The sequence below is a fragment of the Chlorocebus sabaeus genome, chromosome 13 (assembly GCF_047675955.1).
Source record: "Chlorocebus sabaeus isolate Y175 chromosome 13, mChlSab1.0.hap1, whole genome shotgun sequence".
In the NCBI taxonomy this organism is placed as follows: Eukaryota; Metazoa; Chordata; class Mammalia; order Primates; family Cercopithecidae; genus Chlorocebus; species Chlorocebus sabaeus.
In genome coordinates this window covers 67,707,171-67,721,059 of record NC_132916.1, presented here as the reverse complement: position 1 = coordinate 67,721,059, position 13,889 = coordinate 67,707,171, and positions in this window count along the sequence as shown.

The window sequence follows — 13,889 nt, the reverse complement described above, 5'->3', positions numbered from 1 at the left end:
ATCTTATTATAGTAATGTATAACCTCTTTGAAGCCAGAAAATACTATTTCTTTGCAGTCATTTTTCCTTCTCCCCTTATCATACAGTAGAAAGGAAAGAATAGAAAAGGTACTGAACTCCAGGTCCAAGTCAATCACCTTTGCTTTTCTCAGACTGTCATTGACATTTACACCAGCATTATCCTTATCGTTTCATCACTGCGGCCACCCCAATCAATCTGCCTCCTCTGTATTATCATACAGGAGAAAGGAAAGAATAGAAATGGTACTGAACTCCAGGTCCAAGTCAATCATCTTTGCTTCTCTCAGACTGTCATTGACATTATCCTCATCACTTCATCACTGCTGTCACCCCAACCAATCTGCCTCTTCTGTGTAAGTATAACCTTCTTATTCTATTTATCTTTAAAGAGCTTTTCTCTCCTAAAACATACACACTATGAGTCTTCAAGAGAAAGGGCAATGCTTAAATAATACAAATAGCAGAAATTTGGGGGAAGATGTGGCCCTTTGGAGTTCTGGAGTAACTAAAAGAATCCATTGAGTGTCTTGGAGAGACCAATTCCTCCTTTCGTCTATAAGTTCTTAATCAGTGGAGAAGTGAGCCAGCTTGGAACTCAATATCAGTTCTATTGTTGATTAAGATGATTTAGAGAATGTGACTTGGACCTCTGGCAAAAATGAATATACATATGTAAAGCTATTGACCTCTCTTATAAGGGCAGAGCTTGACCCAGTAAGTTTACCCTGGGCAGAAGAGAAAAACGTATTTTGTGAGAATGTTCATCCAAAAGAGAATTTAAAAATAGGCTTTTTTCCCCCATTTTCACCACTTAATCACTCTTCACCAAGAGCAGTGAACATAGGAAGAAGGGTGTACGTCTCCTTTCAATGTTTTCAGGAGGTAAGAAGAAGTTCCTATTTCATGGACCAGCAAGAAATCTGAAAATTCTGGAAAAAAAACCAAAGACTGATCTAACCAACAGAAACTGGGGAGATGTTACAACGTTTGTATAGGATAGACTCACAGGAGAGGGGAAAATGGCACCTGAAACTTAACTCCAGGGCATACATTTTTTAAACCAAGATATACAGACTATAAGAAATCATTTTCCTTATTCCTTATTCCTGTACGTCACATTTTCAACCTTCCCAACTTAAAACTATAACAATCTAAGTTTTATAACGTATAGAGAAAGAACTTTACCAGTAGAAATAGAAGAGCTGAATACTATACCTTCATTAATTGTTACAGGTAGTCCCCACCTGTATTCCTTGAGGAATCTTGGGGTCTTGTCCAAGTCCCTTACAGACTGTAGGGCTTGGATTTTATTACATTTTATTTCTGTCTTGAGTGTCTCTCCCCTATTTAAGACCAGTAGGTACACATGCTTGGAATTATATGTCTACTATGAAGTGTGTAATTGCTTTTGTTTATTGTTTGTCTCTTCCTACTACAATGTAATCTCCAAAATGATGAGTTTGACTACTTTTTTCACTGACAAATCTCCTATGCTTAACACATAGCTGATATGAAGTGACTGAATGAAAGTGAAAGAAGAAAAAATTGTGAAGCAATGAGAAAGCGTGTGTTGCATCTTGTGGCCCTGTTTAATAGATAAGAAAAGAGAGGGCTGATAATATTTGTCAATGCACACAGACAGTGAGCTGAAATATTGCAGGATCCTAGCACAGGTATGATTTCAAATACTCGGTGCTGGAATGGGGAACCTGTACCACTTCTCTAATTTCAACAAAGATCAACATAATTATTTATCCTTTATTCATATAAATCTAATTTACATTAGTTAAATTGAACTTAATTCATTTTTATGGGATCTGAAAATGTATAGAAACCAATTCCAGAACTTCTGCTTCCAACAATGGTGGAAAACACGTTTTGGACTAAAAATAAATGATAAAGTGGTATAAAATATTTTTTTAAAATTCATTAAGGGCAACAGAGAGAATTTCTACTTCCAGAAAGGATATAGTCAGTGTGGTGTGGCAGGCCAACACTTGGGCTAACAACAATGAGAAAAACCTAGGGAAATTATATATATTTATAAAGGAATCAGGATTAAAATTCCAGAGAAGTGAGAAATTTCCGGTAATGACTTGATGATGTCCACAATGTTTTCCCCTTGGCAAAATCGCCACTTTGGAATGCAAGCTAAGGATGAGGCTGAGTCCAGGCAGAAAGATGCAGCTGGGGAAAAAGTTAAACTAACAAAACTTTTAGCAGTTATATGGGGCTTTGGTGACTCACTGAAGATGTGAGAAACCCCAAATACATGATGACTAAGACATTGACTGAAGTTTGAGATGGTATAGAGGCTAAAACAGTAGCCCCTAAACTTCTGCAATGCAAAGTAAAATCCCCTGCAGCGTCATGGTGCTAGAGAATCAATCAACTGCTATGGAAAAGAGGAGCCCAGAAACAAAAGAAGGTAAAATATAAAAACATAAGAGGGAGTAGGGAATTGACATTGATGATCTACAGTTGGTTTTTTGATGGGGATATTTACAGATTCTGAGCAAAGCTACAGGCTGTCCATCATAGAAAACAACAACAGAGATCTCTAGCCTTCACAGAAGACTATAGAGTGTCCCAAATACATTGCCAGTCTTCCTTTCAAGAGAGTTGCTGAATTTTGAAGCTTATGGAGCAGGAGGTTAAAGAGCTAAACTGAAAACTTGCTCTTATCTTTTAAGGCTGGGAAGACAGAGATCCACCAGGCTCTCAATTGAAAGCCCTGGAGGGCTACACCCTAAGAACAGAAGTGAATCGGAGGTACACTTAGCAAAACTGAAACCAGCTTCTGATTCAGAATAATCTCTGACTCGATTGAGGTGGTCAACGGCTATTCCACCTGCCCAACAGAAGAAAAGGGGAACACTTTTGGGTGGAAGGCAATATCATTTGTACCCTTTATCATTTTATTATACATAATGTCTAACATTTTTTAAATTACTAGACATGGAAGATCAAGTTCATTTGCCCAATAATCAAGAGAAAAAAACACACAATAGAAACACAATTATAGATGATCAAGATATTGTAATCAGCAAACAAGAATTTACAAATAATTTTTATGAATATGACTAAGAAAATAAAGTGCAAAGTCGATGAGGAAATGGACAATTTTTGGTAAAAGTAATCTATAAAAAAGATTTCTTTAGGCTTTCTAAATCTGAAAAAATGTAATATTTTCAGTTAAGAAATCAATATATGGAGAAAACTGCAGTAGAAGGGGTCAATAGAGATAGCAGTGTGTCCAACAGCCAAGAAAGTAAGGTGGCGTGCATACAGATAGTGATGCACACAGGGTCAAAGGAAGTCATAATGGGAAAGCCATGTGGAGGCAGCAGTGTGCCTGATGTCCAAGGAAGCATGCATAGGAGGTACATGTGGTGGCAGTTGTATGCCCAGCAAAAGAAGCACCAGGGAGGTGAAAGTGAGAGTAAGTTAGCAATGTGTCCAAGGTGAAGGGGTGCACAGTTAGCAATGTGTCCAACAGCCAGAAAGGTGGAGGCAGGGGCATGGAGGCAGTGGCATGTCAAACAACCCAGGGTTTGGTAGGGAGAATAGTTCAAAAGTGATGACTTGCCTGGAGATGAAAGCAGGAGTGATGAGTTGGCCATGGCAGTACCTAGCATTTTCAGGAAATTAATTATGTAAAGGAGGATTGATCCAGAAAGTATCTATATTGAAGCTAATGGAAGCTGGATTTCTCTCTGTGGGAAAAGAAATTAACAAATATGAAAAGGGGAAGAGAAAAAAATAACTCATTGCTACTGTTACGGTAAGGAAGAAGGATGGAAGGAAAGAGCAAAAGGAAGGAAAGAAGGAAAGAGTGAAAGGGAAGTGAGGAAAGAAACAAAAAAAACCCAATTATCCGGGCAAAAGCGAATATGTCTGTGTACATATACATGAATACATACATATATTTCAAAATTCTGACCATGGAGAGAGCCTAGTTGCAATGACACCCCAGTGGCAATTAACATATCAAGTATGTAGGTTCCAATTTCCAAAACAAACAACAAGGACTCCTTGTAAAAGTGGATGATTCAAGGATAGAGGTAGGGAAATTTCAAGATAAGCCTAGAACACTGGATAGTAATGAACTGTGGTTTGAACGGTGGTATTTATCACTGTCCATTTTCTGATTTGAAAGACTTGGCGATTACTCTGTAGGAGAGTGTCTTTGGGAGAAGTAGTAACAGGAATATTTAGAGATGATAGGACATAAGGATTTCAACTTGCTCTCAAAATATTCACAAAAAGGTATTATATCCTTGAACATACACACATATCTATCTATCTGTCTATCTATCTATCTATCTATCTATCTATCTATCTATCTATCTATCATCTTTAAAAAGAGAGATGGAGCAAATATGAAACTATTAACTGTGGAATCTGGATGAAGAGAATGAGGGAGTTCATTCTACTGTTCTTGCAACTTTTCTGATAAAAATATTTCAAAGTAAATTATTTCAAAATTAAAATTAAAAACTCAATGTATGAGTTTAACAATAAGTTGGACACTATTGAATACAATACTTGTGAACTGGAAACATATCAATGAAAAATTTACAAAGTGAAACATGGAAGAAAAATGGAAAGGGAAAAAATAAGAAACAAATGTAAGAGACATACAGGACAAGTATGAAAGGTCTACCACGTAAAACTGAAGTTTCAGAGAGCAAGGAGAAAGAAATATAGCAGAAACAGTATTCAAAGGGATAATGGTGGGAATTTTCTAAAGTAGACAAAATACATTTAATCCACTGATTAAGAAGCTCAGCAAACCCTCAAGCAGGATAATTATAGAGAAAACCATAATTATGCAACTCAGATTAAAACTGCTAAACCAAAGACAGAGAAGATAGAAAAACCAGCCAGAAGAAAAAAGACACATTATCTACAAAGGAGCAACAATGAGACTGGCAGCTGTCTCTAATAGCAACAATAGAAGCCAGAAGATAATGGAATGCTATCTGTAGAGTACTGAAATAAACTAAAGGCCAACACGTGAAAAACAACCTTCAAAAATGAACGTTAAATGATAACATTACCAGAAAAAACAAATAAACAACAAAAAGAAGCAAAAAGCAAACCAAAAACCAAAATTCACATAATTTATTGCCAGGAGTTTTACACTGAAATGCTGAAGGGATTTCTACTAGCAAAAGTGAAACATGATCTCATTTGAAAAGATGGAAATTCAAGGAGGGAATGAAGAATATTGGATGGGTAAATATGTTGGTAACTAAATGAATATTGACTACAAAAGATTATGTTGAATAACTGAAAGATGGAAAACACAGCCACTTGAAGGAGCAATGTATGGTCAAAATGCACGCAGGAAAAACTTCTTTAAAAGAGTTACTTCATACGCTGGTTTGGCAGATGCAATAAGCAGGGGTGCATCAAAAGTAATGGAGAAGGTGATTAGTTGGTGTACTTCAGCAGCAGCAATCAGATGAATTGACTTCTCTATATCTCCCTATTAGCCACAAGCTACGCAGCAGCCTGCAGGTGGGAGCAATGACCATGTATGCATGGGTCAGTATGCTACATACAGTAAGTACAGGATGGTACCAGTTCCTAGTGAGAGGACACAGATAAATAGAAGAGACTGAAATGATATACAATAAGCCAGTAACTAATGTTGCCACTAGAGATGGAGTTAGAGGAAATATTTTTATCTACATTATATGAATCTTTCACAATAAAAATGTATTCATATGCTACTTCTATAATTAGATATATATTTGAAAATGAATAATTTTGTATAGGAAATATATGTTTGACTCCATGCAATAAATACTGACATCAACATCAAAATAAAGCATTTCTAAAAATCACCTGGAAATAAAAATACAGTCTTCTAGATAACTCCTGTATCAAAGAGGAAAAAAGAATCCTGATAACATAATATAATCTTGTGAATTGTAGCCAAATCTTACCTTATGAGAAATTTTGTTTAAAATAACATAAATGTATAACTCATAAAATTAAAAAGAAGAAAATAAATCAAAAGAAAGTAAAAGAAAAGAATCTGAAAGCAATGACTTAAATAGAAGAAAGCCAAACATTACAATGTATTGATAAAAACAGTGATCTTGTATTTGAAAAGTTATAAAAACAATACAAACCAATCAATCCCTGGCAAGTCTAGCCAAAGGAAACCAACGAGAACAAAAATACAATATCAGAAAACAGAAAAGGGGTATAATCAAAGGAAATTATAATTTAAAAAAAACTTTTTTTTTTACTTTTCTGAACATAAAATTTTAAAATAGATATTTTTTAGGAAACTACAAACGACCAATTTGCCTGAATAAAATATAAGAAACTGGAATAGATCAATATCCATAGAAAAGTTGAAAATTTTGTCAAAAAATACTGTAAAATGGCTCTGGGCCACGTTGGTTTTCTCTGAAAGTTTTACCAAATACTGATGAATAGTTAAGTTCTGTATTACTTAATTGTTACAAAACTATAGAAATCATAACTTTGATACAATAAACCTGATAAATATGTCACAAAACTATGGGCCAATCTATCTAATAAGCACAAATAAAAATAGTCTATTATGAAATATCAAATCCAACAGTATACTAAAAGAGGAATACACTTTACCTGATCAAATTTATTCAAGAGTAAGAAAATTGTTCAAACTTGGGAAATATACTAATATAATCTTGGTAGATGCTAAAGGACATTTTATAAATGTTAACATTACTTTTGATTAAAATTCCTAGTGTGCCAAGGGAAAAGCAGACTTTCTTAACTTGGTAAGGAGTATTTTTTTAGAAATCCAAAGCCAATATAATACTTAATAATGAAATACCAAAAATAATCACATTAAAGTGATAAATAAGAGAATGTAGGAGCACAAGAGGAAAAACTAGGGACTCTTCCAAGATGGCCTAATAGGAACAGCTCCGGTCTGCAGCTCCCAGTGAGATCGACACAAAAGACAGGTGATTTCTGCATTTCCAACTGAGGTACTTGGTTCATCCCATTGAGACTGGTTGGACAGTGGGTGCAACCCACAAAGGGTGAGCCAAAGGAGGCATCGCCTCACCCAGGAAGCACAAGGGGTTAGGGGATTTCCCTTCCCTAGCCAAGGGAAGCCATGAGAGACTGTACCAGGAGGAACAGTACACTGCTGCCCAAATACTGCGCTTTTCCCATGGTCTTCAAAACTGGCAGACCAGAAAATTCCCTCCAGTGGCTGGCTTGGTGGGTCCCATGCCCATGGAGTCCAGCAAGCGAAGATTCATTGGCCTGAAATTCTCGCTGCAAGGGCAGCAGTCTGAAATTGACCTGGGATGCTGGAGCTTGGCAGGGGGAGGGGCATCCACCATTGCTGAGGCTTGAGTAGGTGATTTTATGCTCATAGAGTAAACAAAGCTGTCGGGAAGTTTGAACTGGGCGGAGCCCACTGAAGCTCAGCAAGGATGACTGCCTCTCTAGATTCCACCTCTGTAGGCAGGGCATGTCTAAACAAAAGGCAGCAGTGCCAGTCAGGGACTTATAGATAAAATCCTCACCTCCTGGGACACAGCACATGAGGGAAAGGGCAGCTGTGGGGACAGTTTCTCCAGACTTAAATGTCCCTGCCTTACAGTTCTGAAAAGAGCAGTAGTTCTCCCAGCATGGTGGTTGGGCTCTGATAATGGACAGATTGCCTCCTCAAGTGGGTCCCTGACACCTGTGTAGCCTGCCTGGGAGACAACTCCCAGTGGGGGCCAAGAGACATCTCATAAAGGAGAGCTCTGGCTGGCATCTGGTGGGTGCCCTTCTGGGACAAAGCTTCCAGAGGAAGGATCAGGCAGCAATATTTGCTGTTCTGCCGCCTCCTCTGGTGATACCCAGGAAAACAGGGTCTGGAGTGGACATCCCGCAAACTCTAACAGACCTGCAACTGAGGGACCTGACTGTTAGATAGAAAACTAACAAACAGAAAGGAATAGCATCAACATCAACAAAAAGGACATCTACACCAAAACCCCATTCGTAGGTCACCAACATCAAGACCAAAGGTAGATAAAACCACAAAGATGGGGAGAAACCCAAGCACAAAGGCTAAAAATTCCAAGAACCAGAATGCCTATTCTCCTCCAAAGGATCACAACTCCTCATCAGCAAGGGAACAAAACTGGATGGAGAATGAGTTTGATGTGTTGACAGAAGTAGGGTTCAGAAGGTGGGTAATAACAAACTTCTCCAAGCTAAAGGAGCATGTTCTAACCCATCGCAAGGAAGCTAAAAACGTTGAAAAAAGGTTAGAGGAATGGCTAAGTAGAATAACCAGTGTAGAGAAAAACATAAATGACCTGATGGAGCTGAAAAACACAGCACAAGAACTTCATGAAGCATACACAAGCTTCAATAGCTGATTAGATCAAATGGAGAAAGGATATCAATGATTGAAGATCAAATTAATGAAATAAAGTGAGAAGACAAGACTAGAGAAAAAAAAGAATGAAAAAAAATGAACAAAGCCCCCAAGAAATATGGGACTATGTGAAAAGACCAAATCTACATTTGATTGGTGTACCGGAAAGTGACGGAGAGAATGGAACCAAGTGAGAAAACACTCTTCAGGATATTATCCAGGAAAACTTCCCCAACCTAGCAAGACAGGCCAAGATTCAAATTCAGGAAACACAGAGAATACCATAAAGATATTCCTTGAGAAGAGCAACCCCAAGTCATACAATCATCAGATTCACCAAGATTGAAATGAAGGAAAAAAATGTTAAGGCAGTCAAAGAGGAAGATTGGGTTACCCATAAAGGGAAGCCCATCAGACTAACAGTGGATCTCTTGGCAGAAACCCTGCAAGCCAGAAGAGAGTGGGGGCCAACATTCAACATTCTTAAAGAAAAGAATTTTCAATGCAGAATTTCATATCTAGCCAAACTAAGCTTCATAAGGGAAGGAGAAATAAAATCCTTTACAGACCAGAAAATGCTGAGGGATTTTGTCACCACCAGGCCTGCCTTACAAGAGCTCCTGAAGGAAGCACTAAACATGGAAAGGAACAACAGGTACCAGCCACTGCAAAAACATGCCAAATTGTAAAGTCCATCGACACTATAAAAAAACTGCATCAACTAATGGGCAAAATAACCAGATAGCATCACAATGACACGATCAAATTCACATATAGTAATATTGACCCTAAATGTAAATGTGCTAAATGCCCCAATTAAAAGACACAGACTGGCAAATTGGATAAAGAGTCAAGACCCATTGGTGTGCTGTATTCAGGAGATGCATCTCATGTGCAAAGATACACATAGGCTCAAAATAAAGGGATGGAGGAAGATCTACCAAGCAAATGGAAAGCAAAAAAAAAAAAAAAAAAAAAAAAAGTAGGGGTTGCAACCCTAGTCTCTGATAAAACAGACTTGTTTCATTATTATACTTTAGTTCTAGTGTACATGTGCACAACATGCAAGTTCGATAAATAGGTATACATGTGCCTTGTTGGTTTGCCACACCCATCAACTTGCAGCACTATTCACAATAGCAAAAATAAAACAGACCTTAACCAACAAAGATCAAAGAGACAAAGAAGGTAGTTACATAATGGTAAAGGGATCAATGCAACAAGAAGAGCTAACTATCCTAAACATATATGCACCCAATACAGGAGCACCCAGATTCATAAAGGAGACTTACAAAGAGACTGAGACTCCCACTCAAAAACAATGGGAAACTTTAACACCCCACTGCCAATATTAGAAAGATCAACAAGACGGAAAATTAACAAGGATATCCAGGACTTGAACTCAGCCCTGGACCAAGCAGACCTAATAGACATCTACAGAACTCTTCACCCCAAATCAACAAAATATACATTCTTCTCAGCACCACATCACACTTATTCTAAAATGGAGCAGTAGGAGTGTTTGGAAGTAAAACACTACTCAGCAAATGTGAAGAACAGAAATTATAACAAACTGTCTGTCAGACCACAGTGCAATCAAATTGGAACTCAGGATTAAGAAGCTCTCTCAAAATCACACAACTACATGGAAACTGAACAACCTGCTCCCGAATGACTACTGGGTAAATAACGAAATGAAGGCAGAAACAAAGACGTTCTTTGAAACCATTGAGAATGAAGACACAATGTACCAGATTTTCTGGGACACATTTAAAGCAGTGTTTAGAGGGAAATTTATAACACTAAATGCCCACAAGAGAAAGCAGGAAAGATCTAAAATCGACACCCTAACATCACAATTAAAAGAACTAGAGAAGCAAGAGCAAACAAATTGAAAAGCTAGCAGAAGACAAGAAATAACTAAGATCAGAGTAGAACTGAAGGAGATAGAGACATAAAAAAACCCTTAAAAAAAATCAGTGAATCCAGGATCTGGTTTTTTGAAAAGACCAACAAAATTGATAGACCGCTAGCAAGACTAATAAGGAAGAAAAGAGAAGAATCAAATAGATGCAATAACAAATGATAAAGGGGATATCACCACCAATCCCACAGAAATACAAACTACCATCAGAGAATACTATAAACACCTCTAGGCAAATAAACTACAAAATCTAGAAGAAATGGATATATTCCTGGACACATACACCCTCCCAAGACTAAACCAGGAAGAAGTCATATCTCTGAATAGATCAATAACAGGTTCTGAAATTGAGGCAATAATTAATAGCCTATCAATCAAAAAAATTTCAGATGGATTCACAGCCAGATTTTACCAGAGGTACAAAGACGAGCTGGTACCATTCCTTCTGAAACTATTCCAATTAATAGAAAAAGAGGGAATCCTCCCTAACTCATTTTAGGAAGCCAGCATCATCCTGACACCAAAGCCTGGCAGAGACACAACAACAACAGCCAAAAAAAAAAAAAAAAAAAAAAAGATAGAATTTTCGGTCAATATCCCTGATGAACATCGATGCAAAAATCCTCAATAAAATACTGGCAAACCAAATCCAGCAGCACATCAAAAAGCTTATCCACCACGATGAAGTCGGCTTCATCCCTGGGATGCAAGGCTGGTTCAACATAGGCAAATTAATAAATGTAATCCATCACATAAACAGAGCCAATGACAAAACCCACATGCTTATCTCAATAGATGCAGGAAAGGCCTTCAACAAAATTCAACAGCCCTTCATGCTAAAAACTCTGAATAAACTAGGTATTGATGGAATGTATCTCAAAATAATAGGAGCTATTTATGACAAATCCATAGCCAATATCATACTGAATGGGCAAAAACTGGAAGCATTCCCTTTGAAAACTGGTACAAGACAAAGAAGCCCTCTCTCACCACTTTTATTCAACATAGTGTTGGAAGTTCTGGCCAGGTCAATCAGGCAAGAGAAAGAAATAAAGGTTATTCAACTAGGAAAAGAGGAAGTCAAATTGTCTCTGTTTGCAGATGACATGATTATATATTTAGAAAACCCCATCATCTCAGCCCAAATCTCCTTAAGCTGATAAGCAACTTCAGCAAAGTCTCAGGATACAAAATTAATGTGCAAAAATCACAAGCATATCTATACACCAATTACAGACAAATAGAGAGTCAAATTATGAGTGAACTCCCATTCACAATTGCTAAGAAGAGAATAAAATACCTAGGAATCCAACTTCCAAGGGATGTGAAGGACCTCTTCAAGGAGAACTACAAACCACTGCTCAATGAAATAAAAGAGGACACAAACAAATAGAAGAACATTTCATGCTCATGGATAGGAAGAATTAATATCATGAAAATGGCCATACTCCCCAAGGTAATTTATACATTCAGTGCCGTCCCCATCAAGCTACCACTGGTTTACTTCACAGAATTGGAAAAAACTACTTTAAAGTTCATATGGAACCAAAAAAGATCCTGCATAGCCAAGACAATTCTAAGCAAAAAGAACAAAGCTGGAGGCATCACACTACCTGACTTCAAACTGTACTATAAGGCTACAGTAACCAAAACAGTATGGTACTAGTACCAAAACAGATATATAGACCAATGGAACAGATCAGAGTCCTCAGAAATAACACCACACATCTACAACCATCTGATCTTTGACAAACCTGACAAATGCAAGCAATGGAGAAAAGATTCCCTATTTAATAAATAGTGCTGGGAAAACTGGCTAGCAATGTGCAGAAAGCTGAAACTGGATCCCTTCCTTATACCATATACAAAAATTAACTCAAAGTGGATTAAAGACTTAAATGTAAGACCTAAAACCATAAAAACGCTACAAGAAAACCTAGGTAATACTATTTAGGACCTAGGCATGGGCAAAGACTTCATGACTAAAACACCAAAAGCAATGACAACAAAAGCCAAAATTGACAAATGGGATCTAATTATGTTAAAGAGCTTCTGCACAGCAAAAGAAACTCTCAGCAGAATACCCAGAATCTACAAAGAACTTCAACAAATTTACAAGAAAAAAACAACCCTATCGAAAAGTGGGGAAAGGATATGAACAGACACTTCTCAAAAGAAGACATTTATGCAGCCAACGGACATATGAAAAAATGCTCATCATCACTAGTCATTAGAGAAATGAAAATCAAAACCACAATGAGATACCATTTCTCACCAGTTAGAATAATGGTCATACAAAAGTCAGGAAACAACAGATGCCAGAGAGGATGTGGAGAAATACGAATGCTTTTACACTGTTGTTGGGAGTGTAAATTAGTTCAACCATTGTGGAAGACAGTGTGGTGATTCCTCAAGGATCTAGAACTAGAAATACCATTTGACCCAGCAATTCCATTACTGGGTATATACCCAAAGGATTAGAAATTATGCTACCATAAAGACACATGCACATGTATCTTTATTGTGACACTATTCACAATAGCAAAGACTTGGAACCAACCCAAATGCCCATCATTGATAGACTGGATAAAGAAAATGTGGCACATATACACCATGGAATATTATGCAGCCATAAAAAGATGAGTTCATGTCCTTTACAGGGACATGGATGAAAGTGGAAACCATCATTCTCAGCAAACTATCACAAGGACAGAAAACCAAACACAGCGTGTTCTCACTCATAAGTGAGAATGAACAATGAGAACACATGGACACAGGGAAGGGAACATCACACATTGGGGCCTGTTGGGGGGTGGGGGACTGGGGGAGGGATAGAATTAGGAGAAATACCTAATATAAATGATCAGTTGATGTGTGCAGCAAACCAGCATAGCACATGTATACCTATGTAACAAACCTATATGCTGTGCACATGTACCCCAGAACTTAAAGTATAATACAAAAAAAAAAAAAAAGAATCCTTTCTATTAATACTTCTATTATTCAACAAGATTCTGGAACTTATGGCCAATAAAATAACATAAGGAAAGGAAAGAAAGTATATATTGGTTGCAAAATGTATGATTTTTACCCAAAATTATATAACTTCTTTGGAGTAAAATCAAGAAAACTGTTTGCTACAGCAACAGAAAGTACGAGAAAGCAGTTAATACAAGATTAATATACCAAAAATCAAGAAAAGTTAGAAAAGGAAGTGGAAAACAAGACTCATTAATAATGCTAATAAACATACCTAGAAATAAATCCAATAAGCAAGATGCAAAATTTTCTTTTTTTTTTTTTTTTTTTGAGACGGAGTCTCGCTCTGTCGCCCAGGCTGGAGTGCAGTGGTGCAATCTCGGCTCACTGCAAGCTCCGCCTCCCGGGTTCACGCCATTCTCCTACCTCAGCCTCCCGAGTAGCTGGGACTACAGGCGCCCGCCACTGCGCCCGGCTAATTTTTTTTTTCTATTTTTTTAGTAGAGACGGGGTTTCACCATGGTCTCGATCTCCTGACCTTGTGATCCGCCCGCCTCGGACTCCCAA